Source organism: Heloderma suspectum, chromosome 3, assembly GCF_057233095.1.
Source record: "Heloderma suspectum isolate Gila_16-S chromosome 3, 16-S_ref, whole genome shotgun sequence".
NCBI lineage: Eukaryota > Metazoa > Chordata > Lepidosauria > Squamata > Helodermatidae > Heloderma > Heloderma suspectum.
Window position 1 is genome coordinate 182,940,023 of NC_139460.1, and position 11,404 is coordinate 182,951,426.

The window sequence follows — 11,404 nt, forward strand, 5'->3', positions numbered from 1 at the left end:
CATAGCTGTCTGACTATGCTGGGATGTTGTGTTGTGCGAACTCAGCCATTAAGTCAGAGACATGTACAGTGGCAGTGGTGTCTTCTACCACCCTTCGCTATCGTTATGATGGCTCAACACAGAGGAGGTTTTTGTGTAGCACTAATGTAAGACTGAATAGCATGAGAGTTTCTTATTCTGGATTTGGAACTGCAACATAATAAAGAAAAATATTCACTACTAGACTGAGAGTTCCACCAGCAGGTATGTTGCAAGCCATCTGCAGTTTCTCTGGAATCTGAGATACTTGGTGTGGATAAACCTAGATGGGCAGTATGGTGTTGCAGTTGAAAAGAAGTGATAAGTGGAAAAGTTAATCACATTTAATCAAATACCACGTATTTGCTTCAGTTTGTTCCTCCCAATACCACTTCACAAGGGAAAAGCTGTGGGCTAAGGTTTGAGCTTAATTGCCTATCTTTTGTCTTAATTTTTTAAATTTCCAAATAAATGATAACAACAACAACATAAAAAAGTGGGGAGGAACCACAAAGCCAGGGGGAGGGGGAGGAGAAAAAAAGACCATATCATAAAACATCCACACGCAGTAATAATTTACATCACTCTTGATATAAAAAAAGAGAAAAAAAGGATTTAACACTTCCATTTCAAATACGTTAATATAAACAGTTGATATATCTAAATAAGAACTCATACGACACTGATGGCTGTAGGAGATACATTCAAATGTAGCAAGAACAGTAAGATCTTCAGTGCACTGAATGATAGGTGGTGGGTGCCTACTATGATAGTCTATGTAAGTCCCTATGAATGCTTTTTAGCGGGGAAGAGACACTGGCCTACGAATGCACTGAAATATAACTAAGCAAACCACTGTGTTCAAAATCAGGATGTTCCCCACACAGCCAAGATGCACCATTGTCTGGTACCCCCCAACAAAATACAAATTACTCGTGTACAAAATACAAACAAGTCAAGCATGCAGATAAACAGACATGTCCCTCTACAGTATGTTCCGAAAAGCTTACTTATGAGCAAATCTGCAAAGGACTGCAGTCTTCCTATTTGTTTCCTTCTCTATCAATTATATTGCTGGCAGAGTGACTCCCTCAGATCTCAAAATCACCTCACTCTCATCTTATTTAACTATTTTTTGCTACTCTTCCCCACTGTCAGAATGTTGGCATGGAACTACATTGGGCATGCTTGACACGTGATAAGATCCCATTGATCTGAATGGACCAGGCCACTTAAAATCTAATTTTAAAACAGTGACAACAAAATTCAGTATGAAATTCATTCTGAAGATGGCTGAAGTGAGTGGGATAGGCCAGGATGGGAAGGGGGCACCCTATCTGCCACCCTAGATGATCTCATATGCTCAGCCGCAAATACCATTCACTGAAAACATTGCTATCAGTGATGAGGTAGGTTCATGGATGAAGTTGTCGTCCTTCCAGTTTTAGCAGAGCTTGAAAGCTGCCTGACAGCAGAACAGCATGTGTAGTTTTCCCCAGGAAACGATGTGCTCTTCTCTATTAGTGATGTGCTCTTCTCTATTTGTTCTGAGGCCTGGATGTTTGTGCCAAGTGGAGCCTTCTTGTGCTAAGTACCCTTTTACCATGGTTCCCATCAACAAATTCACCACTTCCGTATGCAAACTGTGTGCGCCATGGGGCCAGAGAGAGAAAGTCCCATGCCAAGTACCCTATCATTAGAGTCATGGGCTCCAGGACAGGGGTTCATATACACAACCAGTAGGTGTGCTACAGAGACAGAATCCTGAGCTCTATGGTTGTTCTGTAGGTAAAGCATGAGGAGGTGGGGGCAGTGTTTTTGTCTCTCCAGTGAGTTCAGTATGAGTGCTGTTACACTTCTTTTGCTGGTGTAACATTACACTTGTTCTTGGAGCTGGGTGCAGGTTTTGAGGAATCTCAGCATACTGACTAGGCCATACTCCTCCCCCAACAAGCATCTGATGCCACACATTTTTGGCACTGATCAGGTTGTTCTGGCTGAGGAGCTGTATCAGTGTAATAGGTCTCCAATGTGGTGTTCGCAGGCATCCACCTCTCTTGGCATCCACCAGGCACCCTGCCCCCGTTTTTCTTTACATTTTTTTTTTTAGCTGGGTGTCTGGCATGCTGTGAAGTGCTGCCTTCCTAAACCTTATTTGTGTTCAAAAGAGTGGTTTTGTGTTTTGGAGCTCAGACCCCTCCTCTGCCTTATATCGAGGTTCTTGGGCGTTATTTTTCTTTTAGTTTCACCAGTCTGCCTTCTGGGCAACGAATGTTTTGTGATTGGTCAGGGCAGCCATTTATAAATATAAGTCCCCCCAACCCCATGGTAGCTATTTTGTGAGAGCATCCAGAATATTCTTTCAAAATTCCAAATGTGCCCACCAACCCCAAAAGGTGGGGACCCCTGTGTTATACCATACTATCCCCGATGATGTGCCAGTGCAGTGTTCCCAGTGCTTGGTATCTTTCAGCTCTGTTGACGTAGGGCACTTCATCTGGAATGCTAAGACTATTCAGGTAGCATAGCAGGACTAACGGTGTTTCTAGATGGGGCTTTTTTTTGGTCACCATCGCCTCATCTCATTCGCAGAATTTTATGACGTGTCCAGACAATATCATCTTCCACTGGTAACTCTCCCGTGTTTTCCCACTGCTTCCATTTTTTTTTTTTAACAGAATTCAGGAGAAAAATATGGAATAGCCTTTTGACTGGTAGTGTTAGGAGCCCTCCATCTGAAAGCATACTTACGTTGCAATCCTATGGACTGCACTCTCACTTCTCGGAAGCCCCCAAACTAGGAAGCTTCCAAGATTCCTATGCTCTGCCAGGCTGAAGCTGACAGGGCAGGAGGAATGATGGAGGCAATATTTGCCTCCCCATTCTCCGATCTTTGTTTTTTTCACTAGACAGGCTTTTCAGACCATCCTGTGAGGGTGCTTTATATGGGGAGGGAATGAGGCTGGAGGAGGCTCAGGATGAATCATTTCCTGGCATCTCTGTTCTCTTCCCATCGCTGCCCAATGGAATGCCCCCTTTCCCCCCACTCAGAGGTGGGTTTTCCAACCTTGCAGAGGAAGCTGGCATGGTTCTCTCCGTGCCAGCTGAGGGGTCTGGAGTCAGATCTCTGACTCCTCCTTCTGAGGTCATAGCATTGTCTCAGACCTTGGAAGGGGTTTTCTGAGCCATCCTATGGTCCCTGGGATGCTCGCCCAGGGACCACAGGATTGCTTTCTCCAGGATTAAAAGAGATGTTTTTTAAAGTAAAACATTCATGCTGAAAATATGCTGCAGTTAGATGCAGGTATAGCTGGTTTATCATTTTCTTCATGGAATTAGTATGTTTATAACTAATGTTATTAGAGAAAATGTGTTTAATGATAAATAATCAGGATTTTTTTTTATTTGCAGAGGTTTATAACTGAGATTGTTCCAGAGACAATCCCCATTATGGCTGATGTGAATAACAGGAGGACGAATGGGAATTGCTACTCCAGAGTTTATGTAATGAAGTAAAATGTAGAACTCATTAATGTTAATATTGATCTTATCTAAGATAATGCATCAGTGGTGCTAATAAAAAAATCTGATAATAAGCTTGCTGTTTTAGCTGCTTATATTTCCACAGCTCTACCAAGACAAGACAATTAGATGTGGATATTAACTTTAATAATATTGATACCATTCCAAAAAAGGCAATTTGCATAATGAGGTGAGATGCAGAATTGATCTTATTTAGAATTGATCTTCCTGTCCTATAAAACTCTGCCCTGTAAATTAACTTTTGCTAGTATTTGCCACATGGTGTGAAAGATTACATCAATGGCTATCCCAAGTTTTTAAGTCAATATTATTATAACCATGGCTGATTAAATCAAATACATTTTAGTATGGGGTGGAGAGAGATGGCACACACCAGAAAGGAACATCTGTCTCTTGCCACAAAAATGTAAAATGTATAAAATACTCAATGCACACTAGTAGAAATAGTGAGCTTCATGGACTCATAAGATACATTATACAAGTGTTGTTGTTCAGTTGTTGTGTCCGACTCTTTGTGACCCCATGGACCGCATGCCAGGCCTTCCTGTCCTCCACTCTTTCCCGGAGTGTGCTCAAGTTCATATTCATTGCATCGGTGATGCTATCTAGCCATCTCATCCTCTGCCGTCCCCTTCTCCTTTTGCCTTCAATCTTTCCCAGCATCAGGGTCTTTTCCAGGGAGTTTTCTCTTCACATTAGGTGGCCAAAATATTTGAGCTTCAGCATCTGTCCTTCCAATGAGCTCTCAGGGTTGATTTCCTTTAGGATGGACTGATTTGACCTCCTTGCAGTCCAGGACTCGTAAGACTCGTAAGAGTCTTCTCCAGCACCACAGTTCGAAAACATCAATTCTTTGGCGCTCAGCCTTCTTTATAGTCCAGCTCTCACAGCCATGCGTTGCTACTGGGAAAACCATAGCTTTGATTATACGGACCTTTGTCGGCAAGGTGATGTCTCTGCTTCTTACTATGCTGTCTAGGTTTGCCATAGCTTTCCTCCCAAGGAGCAAGCGTCTTTTAATTTCATGGCTACAGTCACCGTCTGCGGTGATCTTGGAGCCCAAGAAAATAAAATCTGTCGCTGCTTCCATTTCTTCCCCTTCTATATGCCAGGAAGTGATGGGGCCAGATACCATGATCTTCGTTTTTTTAATGTTGAGTTTCAAACCAGCTTTTGCACTCTCCTCTTTCACCCTCAGCAAGAGGCTCTTTAGATCCTCTTCGCTTTCTGCCATTAGGGTGGTATCGTCTGCATATCGGAGGTTGTTGATAATTCTCCCAGCAATCTTAATTCTGACCTGTGATTCATCCAACCCGGCATTTCTCATGATGTACTCTGCATATAAGTTAAATAAGCAGGGTGACAATATGCAGCCTTGTCGTACTCCTTTCCCAATTTTGAACCACTCGGTTGTTCCATGTCCGGTTCTTACTGTTGGTTCAGGTTTCTCAGGAGACAGGTAAGGTGGTCTGGTACTCCCATGTCTTTAAGAATTTGCCACAGTTTGTTGTGATCCACACAATCAAAGGCTTGAGCGTAGTCCATGAAGCAGAAATAGACGTTTTTCTGGAATTCTCTTGCTTTCTCCATGATGCAGCGAAAGTTGGCAATTTGATCTCTAGTTCCTCTGCCTCTTCAAAACCCAGCTTGTACTTTCGGTAGTTCTCAGTTCACATAAGTGTAATAGTGCTTAAGACAGCTAGATCAAACTGCATTCAACCATTACAAAGCCTGAACGTTCTACTATTTATATTATAAAATAAAAGCTGCAACCTGGTGTCCTCCAGAAGTTTTGGACTACAACTCCCATAATCCCTGACCATTGGTCACGCTGGCTGGGGCTTATGGGAAATGTGCCCTCCAGAGGTTTTGGACTACCAGATTGCCTGTGGCATCTGGCAGTAGCAATAGATTGCATATTGGGGAAAGGGCAAACTTTATGAGGATGTAAAGAGGGACACAAGAATGACAGCAGATGGCTATTGGGGCTAGAGACAGTATCATCATGAGGCAAGTCCTGCACTTACAAGTAAACTTATATAGGATTTGCCTTTGCAACAGGTTGGCTTTGGTTTAAATGAATAAGGGTGCAATCCTGTGCATGTTTAGACAAAAAAACTCTTTCAACTCCCAGCATGCCCCAGCCAGCATGGCTGGTTGGGGCATGCTGGGAATTGTAAGTCTTGTTTCTGTGTAAACATGCACAGGATTGCACCCTAAAATCTTTAAAATTTACAAGCAGAGCAGAGCTAGTCTGGACATATTCTGATAACGCTTTAATAATTACTTCACTTGTTTTCCTCCTGATCAGACAGGCACAATAGTGTGTTTTGTGCTTAATATAAAGTATATAAGAGGTTGATTGGCAGAATTAAGAGAACAGAATCTGAAACCTATATCTTATAAAAGATTGATACACCACTGACCAGCTGCACTGTTGTCCCCAACCTGCAGAGTAGGAGTGTTGGGGATAAAAGACCAAAGGAAAATGACTGGAGGTTAAGTTGTACATGAGCACAATATCTGAGACTGTAGAACATGTTTACTGCTTACATGGCACAGACATTCAGATCAGGTGCCTCATCTGACAGTTTCCATACTTTTTGTAGGTACTTCAACTCCTCTTTTAAACTGAACATTTTAAGAAATATTTTAAAATAAGGGATTGTGCAAGTCATTTTTTATCTTACAAATTCTATACATCCAATGGATTAGAACAAAAGTAGAGAGAGAAAATGTGGGAGCAGTTTTTTCACCTTCTAAAAGTCAAATTTAGACCAGCTAGTTTGCTTGAGCTATGTAAAGAGGGCTTTCACCATAGTTTGCAGCCTGAAGTAGCAAGCTGTTGTTGTTCAGTCGTGTCCGACTCTTCGTGACCCCATGGACCATAGCACGCCAGGCCTTCCTGTCCTGTGCTCTCTCCCGGAGTGTGCTCAAGTTCATATTCATTGCATCAGTGATGCTATCTAGCCATCTCATCCTCTGTCGTCCCCTTCTCCTTTTGCCTTCTGTCTTTCCCAGCATCAGGGTCTTTTCCAGAGGGTTTTCTCTTCGCATTAGGTGGCCAAAATATTTGAGCTTCAGTATCTGTCCTTCCAATGAGCAGTCAGGGCTGATTTCCTTTAGGATGGACTGATTGGACCTCCTTGCAGTCCAGGGGACTCGTAAGAGTCTTCTCCAGCACCACAGTTCGAAAGCATCAATTCTTCGGCGCTCAGCCTTCCTTACAGTCCAGCTCTCACAGCCATACATTACTACTGGAAAACCATAGCTTTGATTAGACGGACCTTTGTCGGCAAGGTGATGTCTCTGCTTCTTACTATGCTGTCTAGGTTTGCCATAGCTTTCCTCCCAAGGAGCAAGCGTCTTTTAATTTCATGGCTACAGTCACCGTCTGCGGTGATCTTGGAGCCCAAGAAAGTAAGATCTGTCACTGCTGCCATTTCTTCTCCTTCTATATGCCAGGAAGTGATGGGGCCAGATGCCATGATCTTCGTTTTTTTAATGTTGAGTTTCAAACCAGCTTTTGCACTCTCCTCTTTCACCCTCAACAAGAGGCTCTTGAGATCCTCTTCGCTTTCTGCCATTAGGGTGGTATCGTCTGCATATCGGAGGTTGTTGATAATTCTCCCGGCAATCTTAATTCCCACCTGTGATTCATCCAACCCGGCGTTTCTCATGATGTACTCTGCATATAAGTTAAATAAGCAGGGTGACAATATGCAGCCTTGTCGTACTCCTTTCCCAATTTTGAACCACTCGGTTGTTCCATGTCTGGTTCTTACTGTTGCTTCTTGACCCTCATACAGGTTTCTCAGGAGACAGGTAAGGTGGTCTGGTACTCCCATCACTTTATTGTAACACTTCTGCTGTCCCTGGCCCCAGGAATGCCCCCCTTTTGGCCACTCTGCACTGCTGTTATGAGTGTGGAGCGGAAGGACAAACCATTCCACCTATGACACAGTGGGGGAGGGGAGTCAGTTTTCTGGGAACTGAAAAATCCTGTGGGCATCTAGATGCTGTCTAGCGGCCATAGGATTGTGCCCTTAGGGCTGCAATGCAGTGTCCTGGAGCCGCTTTATTGAAATCAAGAGGACTTAGGGCACTAACCTATGCATGTTTAAACAGAAAGATCATAGAATTGTAGGGTTGGAAGGGGCCTATAAGACCATCGAGTCCAACCCCCTGCTCAATGCAGGAATCTACGTAAGTCAAAGCATCCCTGACAGATGGCTGACCAGCTTCATCTTGAATGCCTCCAGTGTGGGAGAGCCCACTAACTCCCTAGGTACTTGGTTCAATTGTCGTATTGCTCTAACAGTCAGGATGTTTTTCCTGATGTTCAGCCAGAATCTGGCTTCCTGTAACTTGAGCCCATTATTCCATATCCTGCATTCTTGGATGACTGAGAAGAGATTCTGGCCTTCCCCTCTGTGATCACCTTTCAAGTACTTGAAGCGCTATCGTATCTCCCCCGTCTTCTCTTCTCAAGGCTAAACCTGCCCAGTTCTTTCAGTCTCTCTTCATAGGGTTTTGTTGCCAGTCCCCTGATCATCTTCATTGCCCTCCTCTAAACCCTCTCCAGCTTGTCTGCATCCTTCTTAAAGTGTGGTGCCCAGAACTGGACACAGTACTCAACATAAGGCCTAACCAGTGCTGAGTAGAAGGGAACTAGTACTTCCCGGGATTTGGAAGCTATACTTCTATTAGTGCAGCACAAACTAGCATTTCCCTTTTTTGCAGCCACATCACATTGTTGGCTCCTATTCAGCTTGTGATCGACAACAATTCCAAGATCCTTCTCGCTTGTAGTGTTGTTGAGCCACGTATCCCCCATCTTGTAACTGTGCATTTGGTTTCTTTTTCCAAGGTGCAGAACTTGGCATTTATCCCTGTTAAATTATATTCTGTTGTTTTCTGCCCAGCGCTCCAGCCTATCTAGATCTCTTTGAATTCTGTTTCTGTCTTCCAGGGTATTAGCTATCCTGCCCAATTTTGTGTCATCTGCGTATTTGATCAGCATTCTCTGCACCTCCTCCTTCAAGTTATTAATAAAAATGTTGAAGAGCACCGGGCCCAGGACTGAGCCCTGCGGTACCCCGCTCATTACCTCTCCCCAGTTGGAGAAGGTCCCATTGATAAGCACTCTTTGAGTCCGATTCTGTAGCCAACTGTGGATCCACCGGATCGTTGTTTCATCTAGCCCACTTTTCGCTAGTTTGTTCATCAGGATATCATGGGGCACTTTGTTGAAAGCTTTGCTGAAGTCGAGGTATATTATGTCCACAGCATTCCCATAGTCCACAAGGGAGGTGACCTGATCTAAAAATGAGATTTGTCTGGCAGGATTTGTTCTTGACAAATCCATGTTGGCTTCGAGTAATCACTGCATTGTTTTCAAGGTGTTTACAGATGAATTGCTTTATGATCTGCTCCAGAATTTTCCCAGGGATTGATGTCAGACTGACTGGTCTGTAGTTCCCAGGTTCCTCCTTTTTGCCCTTTTTGTAGTTAGAGACAACATTAGCCCTCCTCCAGTCATCTGGCACTTCACCCGTCCTCCATGATTTCTCAAAGAGAATAGACAGTGTTTCTGAGAGCTCTTCTGCCAGTTCCTTTATTACTCTAGGGTTCTTCTGGCCCTGGAGATTTGAACTCATTCAAAGTAATGAGGTGTTCCTTGACCATATGCCTATCCATCTCAAGCTGCAATCTTGCCCCTTCAGCTTGTACTTCGCCTTTGCCAGGGGAGCTCATAGTCCCTCTTTGGGGAGAAGACTGATCCGAAGTAGGAACTGAGCACTTCTGCCTTTTCCTTGTCATCTGTTATCATTTTGACATCCTTATTGAATAGTTGAACCACCACTGCTTTTCTCTGTCTTTTACTATGCACATATCTGAAGAAAGCCTTTTTGTTGCTTTTAGCATCCCTCGCTAACCTCAGCTCGTTCTCAGCTTTAGCCTTCCTGACGCCATCCCTGCAATTCTGTGCTACCTGCCTGTACTCTTCTTTTCGTACTTGTCCTTCCTTCCACTTCCTATATCTGTATTTTTTTGTTTTCAGATCATCTCTAAGCTTTTTGTGAAGCCACACTGGCTTCTTCTGTTGTCTTCCACCGTTTCTTCTTGTTGGAATTGTTTGTAATTGTGCTTTGAGAATTTCCTTTGTTAAAAACTCCCACCCATCTTGGACTCCTTTTCTCATTAGAGTTGCTTGCCATGGGACCTTACTGATCATTGTTCTGAGTTTATTAAAATTGGCTTTCCTAAAATCCAGGGTACGGGTTTGGCTACACTCAGCTTTTGCTTCCTTTAGAACCAAGAACTCAAGTATAACATGGTCACTTCCCCCCAGAGTGCCTGTAACTGCTACTTTATCCACTAAGTCATCTCTGTTGGCTAGGATGAAGTCAAGGATCGCTGATCCTCTAGTTCCTTCCTCCTCTTTCTGTAGGAGGAAATTATCAGTAACACCAGTCAGGAATTTCCTGGAGGGGCCATGTTTTGCAGAATTTGTCTCCCAACAAATATCAGGGAATTGAAGTCCCCCATTACTACTACATCATGCTTCCTTGAAACACTGGCTATTTCCTTTTCAAAAGTTTCATCCTCGTCTTCTCCTTGATTGGCTGGCCAGTAGTAGACTCCGACCACCATGTTTCTCTTCTTCTTTGCTCCATACCCAGATGCTCTCGATGGGGCAACCAAGCTCCTCCTCCTGTATTTCTGTGCAGAGATATGTATTTTTCACATACAGTGCAACCCCACCTCCCTTTCTGTTCCTCCTGTTCTTTTTGAACAAGTTATATCCTTCAGTTGCTGTATTCCAGTCATGGGAGTCATCCCACCAAGTCTCAGTTACACCCACCAAGTCATAATTTCCCTCTTGTATTAAGAGTTCAAGGTCGTTCTGTTTGTTTCCTACAGAGATGTCCTACAACTCCCAGCGTTCCCAAACTAGCGTGGCTGGTTGGGAACACTGGGAGTTGTAGGACTTTTTCCTGTCTAAACATGCATAGGATTGCTCCCTTAAACATTAATGTCCGGGAAATTCACCTTCCACTTATTTCTCCAAATGATACAGGCTTCTGTCTCCGTGTCCGTTTGATAATATTGTTATCCCGATTGCAGCTTTTACATGTTGCCTTGTAGCCCAGCCGTTTCTATAGAGCTGGCGCGTTTCTGCGACAGCAAACCCCCCTCGGGTTGGCGGAGCAAAGCAAACCCTTCTCCTGCACAAGAAGCTAGCAGGTCCCCTCCCCGCTCCTGCAAAGCAGCCCCGCCGCAGCTTGGCAACAGCAGCAGAGGAAGTTCCGTTTCGAGGCAAAGCATTTGCTAGACGTCCCTGTCTCTACAGAAAGCGAAGGAAACGAAAAGAAAACATGAAGGGGAGAGGAACCCGCCAAATGACCGCGCTACACGGCGAAGGCTATGACTGGAACCGGCGCCTCGAATGCACAAAAGGCCCGCGGGAGATGGCGCGATGCCGAACCCGCACTGCTGCAGGCACAGCCCCCGTGTCCCCTCTGGGGCAGAGAGACACCCGCGCTCAATTCCGCACGAGTTCATCCACCGTGGAACTGTGTGCTACGGCAGAGCTGTCACCATAACGCCGGAGAGGTTTGGCGGTAATCTGGCACGCCAAAAAGGCCTGCGAACTTCCGGGGCAAAGACGGCGGCGCTTCTCCAATAACGTCGCCGCTGTCGCGGGGCCTCTGGCCTTGGAGAAGCTGCCGCCCCGCCCTCCGCGGCCAGGACTCCGACTCCGCTTTCCAAGGCACCAGCCGCCAGGGGTCCCGCTCTGTCAGACGGACCGGAAGCCACTCTAGCCTTCCCGCTGCTG